This window comes from Labrus mixtus, unplaced genomic scaffold (genome assembly GCF_963584025.1).
Source record: "Labrus mixtus unplaced genomic scaffold, fLabMix1.1 SCAFFOLD_74, whole genome shotgun sequence".
Lineage (NCBI taxonomy): Eukaryota > Metazoa > Chordata > Actinopteri > Labriformes > Labridae > Labrus > Labrus mixtus.
This window is the reverse complement of record NW_026870298.1, coordinates 217,501-225,000: the sequence shown is the minus strand read 5'-3', so window position 1 is coordinate 225,000 and position 7,500 is coordinate 217,501. Positions and strand designations below refer to the sequence as shown.

The following is a 7,500-nucleotide window of genomic DNA, read 5'->3' as shown; positions in this document are numbered from 1 at the left end:
TCAGACAAGATCGGGCGTGTTCAGGGTGGTATGGCCGTAAGCCATTATTGTGTGCAGACAGGGGCCTTTTAAACATGTCATGCCCTTGATTCTGCCTGAATTTTTGTACATGTGATTATGTCTCCATATGATAAAAAAAAAAACATATGATCAAAAAAATGAAAAAGCTTACAGCACCTGGTATTCCCAGGCGGTCTCCCATCCAAGTACTAACCAGACCCGACACTGCTTAGCTTCCGAGATCGGACAAGTTCAGGGTGGTATGGCCTTAAGCCATTATTGTGTGCAGAAAGGGGCCTTTTAAAGATGTCATGCCCTTGATTCTGGCTGAATTTTTGGACATGTGAATATGTCTCTATATGATCAAAAAAAACATATGATCAAAAAAATGAAAAAGCTTACAGCACCTGGTATTCCCAGGTGGTCTCACATCCAAGTAGTAACCAGGCCCGACCCTGCTTAGCTTCCGAGATCAGACGAGATCGGCGTGTTCAGGGTGTTATGGCCGTAAGCCATTATTGTGTTCAGAAAGGGGCCTTTTAAAGATGTCATGCCCTATATTCTGGCTGAATTTTTGGACATGTGAATATGTCTCCATATGATAAAAAAAAAAACATATGATCAAAAAAATGAAAAAGCTTACAGCACCTGGTATTCCCAGGCGGTCTCCCATCCAAGTACTAACCAGACCCGACACTGCTTAGCTTCCGAGATCGGACGAGTTCAGGGTGGTATGGCCTTAAGCCATTATTGTGTGCAGAAAGGGGCCTTTTAAAGATGTCATTCCCTTGATTCTGGCTGAATTTTTGGACATGTGAATATGTCTCCATATGATAAAAAAAAAACATATGATTAAAAAAATGAAAAAGCTTGCAGCACCTGGTATTCCCAGGCGGTCTCCCATCCAAGTCCTAACCAGGCCCCACCATGCTTACCTTCCGAGATCGGACGAGTTCAGGGTTGTATGGCCGTAAGCCATTATTGTGTGCAGAAAGGGGCCTTTTAAAGATGTCATGCCCTTGATTCTGGCTGAATTTTTGGACATGTGAATATGTCTCTATATGATAAAAAAAAAACATATGATCAAAAAAAATGAAAAAGCTTACAGCACCTGGTATTCCCAGGCGGTCTCCCATCCAAGTAATAACCAGGCCCGACTCTGCTTAGCTTCCAATATCGGACGAGTTCAGGGTGGTATGGCCGTAAGCCATTATTGTGTGCAGACAGGGGCCATTTAAACATGTCATGCCCTTGATTCTGGCTGAATTTTTGGACATGTGAATATGTCTCTCTATGATAAAAAAAAAACATATGATCAAAAAAATGAAAAAGCTTACAGCACCTGGTATTCCCAGGCGGTCTCCCATCCAAGTACTAACCAGGCCCGACCCTGCTTAGTTTCTGAGATCAGACAAGATCGGGCGTGTTCAGGGTGGTATGGCCGTAAGCCATTATTGTGTGCAGACAGGGGCCTTTTAAACATGTCATGCCCTTGATTCTGCCTGAATTTTTGGACATGTGAATATGTCTCTATATGATAAAAAAAAAAAACATATGATCAAAAAAATGAAAAAGCTTACAGCACATGGTATTCCCAGGTGGTCTCCCATCCAAGTAATAACCAGACCCGACCCTGCTTAGTTTCCAAGATCGGACGAGATCGGGCTTGTTCAGGGTGGTATGGCCGTAAGCCATTATTGTGTGCAGAAAGGGGCCGTTTAAAGATGTCATGCCCTTGATTCTGGCTGAATTTTTGTACATGTGAATATGTCTCCATATGATAAAAAAAAAAACATATGATCAAAAAAATGAAAAAGCTTACAGCACCTGGTATTCCCAGGCTGTCTCCCACCCAAGTACTAACCAGACCCGACACTGCTTAGCTTCCGAGATCGGACAAGTTTTTTTTTTTTTATCTTTTATTATCAAAATTACAAAAACATTTATAATTCTTTCACATCATTTACAACAAATGCTATTATAATACATACACCCTCTAAATTAAACCTCCCCTCTGATGCAAACGGCACCCTAAAAACAATAAAAACATAGCATCAGAAAAAAAAACTCAAATCACCCCTGATACCCCCAACTCATGACAACTCTTCTGAGTCCCTCCCCCAAAGCAAACACCCCTCTGAAAACAAACCACAAAAACATACAAAAACCCCACAGTATTCTCAAAAAACCACTGAGAAAAAAAAACCCAAATCAAATCACCCATTTTCCCCATGACCAAAAAAGAAGCCCTCGTACCAAAAAAACCAAAAACAAAATAATTTAGACATCCCACATAATTCCCTCCTCGTTTACTCTACACACATTCGCACCTTCCACAAACATTCTCACAAACTCACTCTCATTCGCTATGTACAGTAATTTAAGATGTGCTTTCCATTCATTCACAAACATTCTCCACACATTCATTTTCTTACTTTCATACAGTGCATAATTCCTCCTGTTAAAAACTGCTTTTCTTGCAAAAGCCAAAATTATATTCATTACTTTGTGATTTTTTTGTTTTGTTCCCACCCCCAACAACACCGACAATTCCCACCCCCTTTCATTCCAACACTCATTCTTACTGCATTTCCTCAACATTTCTCTTATTTTTCCCCAAAAATAAACCAATTCCCCACACGTAACAAACAAATGTATTAAATCCTCATCCGTACTTTCACATACACAACACTTTCTTTCATACCTCTCCTTATGGATCTGATGCAGGACGATGCAGGTGAAGATCCTCCTGTGCCTCAGTTTGAAATCTAGGTCAAATATTGCATGTGGTGTATGCGGAATGTTAATGTTCTTCCATATCATGTTGCTTGTTATGTCCGGGTATGTGTCTGTCCATTTTACTTCGGATGTGGGTTTCTGTATTCTATGTGTGATTGCGCACCTATACCAAATTTTTGTAGTGACATCTATAATGTTGTGTTTCTTCTCCCCTAGGCACAGGGAGATCCCCCCCACATCGTCCTGCATCACTCCCTCCTTCTCTTTGATTAATTTTTCCCATTCGCTCGACAAAGACAATTTTACATTTGCAAACACTCCCTCAATCACATCCTTTCTGCACACACACCCTTTATTTTTTAAACCCCTCACCACCATTTGTAAATCAAAATCCCCCCCACAGTTCAGTAAATCCCTTATTCTAATATATCCCGCTTTCGACATAGCTTCACACTTAATTACCCTCTCCCCATTTTTAAAATACGGGCTCGAGAGGAAGGGCAGTCGTAGCACTGACCCTCTCGTTCCGCACTCTGGTACAGTCCAGGATGAAACCTGATACCACGCACTGAGTACTTCCTGGAAAAACCGTGGCAAGTGTTTAAATGAATCCGGGTTATTGATCTGGTACAGGTTGTCCTCGTTGTAGAGTCCAAAACTGCACAGATATTGTTTGAAGTGGTTTTTCCAAACTACGTTCCGGTTCTGGTCCATAAATTTGCCTATCAATTTGACTCTTAGTGCTACTTTTTTTGTAAGTAAATCAATCAAAGCTAGCCCCCCCTGATCTTTAGCCCCTATTATTGTTTTGTGAGCTATACTCGCTGCTTTGTTTTTCCAAATAAAGTCCCTAATGGTCTTTGAAATCTCCTTAAAGGCCCAGTCCGGAAGCGTACAAGTACTCAGCGCATGATTCACTTTGGACAACACGAGAGCATTTGTTACGGCTACCCTTCCTCTCAACAATAGACCCCTCGCTTTCCACAAATTCAATGTTTTTTTTAATTTTACCCACCACCTCTTTCCATGTTACATCATCACATTCATTCTAATTTTTCCCCATATTCACTCCCAACACTTTTCTTCTCTCACACACCGTTTTAAATCCCCACTTATTAACTAGATTGGATTCCTTACCTAGTAACATCATTTCTGACTTATTTTCATTTACTTTTGCCCCAGATGCTCTTTCATAAGTTTGTACATGTTTTAATATCAATTCTATATCCTCCTCTCCTTTTACCATTATATTCACGTCATCTGCATACTGTATTATTTTTACGTTTTCCTTACCTATACCTTTTATGTTTACGTCTTCCGATATCAGTGCTGCCAGCGGCTCTGCTACCAAGCTGTACAACAGCGCTGACATCGGACATCCTTGTCTCACTGACCTTGATATTTTAAAAGAATCAGTTAGTTCCCCGTTACATTTTATCTTGCTTTCCGCTCCTGTATACAACATATTTATCCATTCTCTCATTCTCTCCCCGAATCCAAACTTCTCTAACACCTTCCCCATGAACCCGTGATCTACTCTGTCAAAAGCTTTATTTAAATCAATCCCTAGCCATATTCCCCCCTCCCCTTCCATATCCCTGACCGTCTGTTTTATTGAAATGATTGAGTCTGCTATGTCTCTGTTTGGTATACTGTATGATTGTGTTTGTTCTATGATTGTTCCTATTACCTCCCTGATTCTATTGGCTATTGTTTTCGCTATGATTTTGTAGTCTGTGTTGAGTAGGCTGATTGGTCTGTAGTTGTCCAGATTTTTATTGTCCCCCTTGTTTTTGTAAAAAATAGTAACCACCCCTTCCCCTAAACTTTTTGGTATATGTTTCACTTTTTCCATATATTTACTCAATTTGTTCACCAAGGGCACCAGCTGCTCTTTGAAAGCTTGGTAGAATTCCACAGTTAGGCCATCGCTCCCAGGACTTTTGTTTTTGTTTAACCCCTCTAAAGCACTTCTGATTTCTCCCTCTGTAAACTCACAATCACACCACATTTTATCGTCCTCGCTTAGTTTTTTCTTTAAGGCACCCAAAGCTCTGTTCACACTCACGCTATCACACTCCTGTCTCGAAAACAGGCTTTCATAATAGCCCTTTACTATTTCTAAAATTCCCTTTTTATCTGTCACACTTTTACCTGCTTCATTTAATAATTTGTTTATTTCTGTTCTTTTTTGTTTTTGTTTTTCCAGACCTAAAAAAAAGGCTGTACTCCTCTCCCCCTCATACATATATTGTATTTTACTCCTGATGGCTGCACCCCTACTCTTTTTAAGTTCAATCACTCCCAACTGTTCTTTTAAATGTATGTATTTTTCGACACCTACATTATCTACACTGTCAAGCGATGTTATTTCCTCACTTAGTTGTTTTCTCAAATTCTCTTCCTTTCTATTTTCTCTCCACTTTTTCTCTTTACTATAATTGATACACTTTTTTTTAATTCTGACTTTTACACTATCCCACCACACATTCATATCTTCACTCTCATTCCACTCATATCCCACATCATTCAACAATCTTTCCATACTTTTCACAAACATTCCATCATCCAGCAAGCTTGCATTAAAGCACCATATCCCTCCTTTACGTACATTCGTTTCTTTTCTAAACGTGATTTCTATTCCAGCGTGATCGCTCCACATATTAGTTTTATATTCAACTTCTTTAATCCACCTCACTACCTCGCATGTCACCAAAGCATAATCTATTCTAGATTGTTTTAATCTATTTAGTACAATTTGTCTCCTGGAGAACACCCTCTCCCATGGATGTAGCAATCTCCAAATATCAATGCATTGTTTCGTTATCATTATATCTTTAAGTGTCCCCCTGCTCACATCCCCCTTAAACACATTATTTTTTGACACATCGGTGGGTGTCATCGCCACATTAAAGTCACCGATTATTATACAATTCCTTTCCCACCATTTGCTTATTGCAATGAAGAACGTTTTCCTTTCTTTTTCTCCATTCGGTGCATATATATTTATGATTCTTATATTTTTCGTTTCATACACACAGTCTATTACTATTATTCTTCCTTCTTTGTCTCCATAAACCAAATTTACCCCTGTTACCCGACCCGTTTTGACTAAAACCGCCACTCCTCTCGCCCTCGACGTGCCATTGGAGCAGAAAATATGGCCCACAAAGTCTTTTTTTATGTCTTCCACCAGGGAATCATCCCACCTGGTCTCCTGCAGGCACAAAACGTCATTCTGCAAGGAAAGAATCGAATGTCTTTTTTCTTTGTTCCTTAGTCCATTCACGTTAATCGAAAATAAATTAAAGGCCATTATCATAAAAATAAAAACAAAAAAAACGGATTTACAGGGGTTATTGTCAGTCATTATTTGTCCTTACATTTCAATTTTTTCACCAACTTTTTTCGTTGTCCAAGACTTAGTCTTTTTTGCGCACTCGCCAGTTCACCCACATCCATTTCGCTGTCCGTTTCATTGGGACTGGTGCTTTTACCCGTATTATTTAGCGTGATTTTTCTCCCTCCCGCCTGTCCAACACCACTCTCAGGCATCTCCCTCCCCTCTGTGCTCATGCTTACCCCCGGGTCTTCTGCCACGTCCCTTCCGTCTCCTTTTTTCCCTCTCTCGCTCGTTTTTCGCTGCTTCTGCTGTCCTCCCTCTCCAGCCAGCTCCGGCGTCTCCAGCTCGCACTCTGACGCCCGTTCTCCTCCGCTCTCTCTGCTCTGCTCCATTTCTCCGTCACTGTTCTCGTCTTCTCTGATCTCCTTCCTGCTTGCTCCGATCACCTCCTTCTCCTCCGCCTCCTCCTCGTACACCTCCTCCGCCTCGTCTTCATCCTTGTACACCTCCTCCACCTCGTTCTTGCTCTCCTCTCCGTTCTCACACTCACATTCATTTTCTCTTTTTTTACAGTTTGTGCATTTTGTGCTGTTTGCGCTGCACTCTCGCGCAAAGTGTCCCTGCACCCCACAGTTGTGGCACATAAATTCTGGACACTCTCTCAGGATGTGTCCCGGCTGGATGCACATCCTGCACACTTTTTGTTGTCTATCATGTATTACTCTAAAGTATTCGTTCCCCATCACAGTGTTAAACTTTGTGGTGTAAGGGAGTGACTATACCTGGTCATTAAATCTGACCCGGACAAACCTCGTTCCGTCAGCTATCATTGTTCCCGGCCACATTCTTCGTTTTATTGGTGATGTCGGTTTCACTCCCCATCCCGTCAGCTTCCAAACTATTTCTTCATCTGTGATATACGCTGGCAGGTTTAAAAAAGACACCACCAGCTCATCATTATTTAGTTCTTTCGCCACGACTCTGGTCTCTCCGATCTTAAATCCATCCAGCAGCCTTTCCTTTCCTTTAATGTTGCTCACCGTCACCTCCAGTTTTTCAGGTCCCAGGGTTCTGCACGCCAGCAGGCCCCCACAGATCATTTTTATGTTGCTCATGACGTAATTTAGAGGAACTTTGTCTCCCACTATTTCAATGTTTAGTGTTAGTTTTCTCTCAAAAGACACTTTTGCTTCCTCTTTTTCTGCTCTCTCGCCATCTCTCCCATTCTCTGCATGCGGAGCAATCAGCCCGCCGCTCCTCTCTCTTCCTCTCTCTCCGTCATCCATTCCGTTCCCTGTTTCATTTGCCGTTTTCATCCGTCCTTTTTGTCCGTCGTTCTTCTCGTTGTCGTTTAATCCATTCCTTTGTTTCAGTGCCATGTTTGTTTGTACACGTTGTTGTCCGTTCTCTTTTCCTTT

At 41.3% G+C, this 7,500-nt stretch overlaps 2 non-coding genes and 6 pseudogenes across 2 annotated transcripts in view; all 8 read right to left on the bottom strand.

Moving 5' to 3' along the window:
- Positions 1-42, bottom strand: part of LOC132968364 (5S ribosomal RNA) — a 119-nt gene extending 77 nt beyond the window's left edge. Inside the window, exon 1 of the ribosomal RNA XR_009671198.1 lies at positions 1-42. This exon is cut by the window's left edge and continues 77 nt beyond it. This is a non-coding gene — a ribosomal RNA (5S ribosomal RNA).
- Positions 43-165: 123 nt separating this feature from the next.
- On the bottom strand, positions 166-274 carry LOC132967935 (5S ribosomal RNA; annotated as a pseudogene).
- Positions 275-395: 121 nt separating this feature from the next.
- Positions 396-513, bottom strand: LOC132968433 (5S ribosomal RNA; annotated as a pseudogene).
- A 123-nt stretch (positions 514-636) lies between these two features.
- On the bottom strand, positions 637-745 carry LOC132967912 (5S ribosomal RNA; annotated as a pseudogene).
- A 122-nt stretch (positions 746-867) lies between these two features.
- On the bottom strand, positions 868-976 carry LOC132968002 (5S ribosomal RNA; annotated as a pseudogene).
- A 123-nt stretch (positions 977-1,099) lies between these two features.
- LOC132967930 (5S ribosomal RNA) lies at positions 1,100-1,208 on the bottom strand (annotated as a pseudogene).
- Positions 1,209-1,330: 122 nt separating this feature from the next.
- LOC132968289 (5S ribosomal RNA) lies at positions 1,331-1,449 on the bottom strand. Its single transcript, XR_009671132.1, has one exon. It is a non-coding gene; the product is annotated as a 5S ribosomal RNA (ribosomal RNA).
- A 124-nt stretch (positions 1,450-1,573) lies between these two features.
- On the bottom strand, positions 1,574-1,692 carry LOC132968402 (5S ribosomal RNA; annotated as a pseudogene).
- Between the last annotated feature and the right edge of the window lie 5,808 nt (positions 1,693-7,500).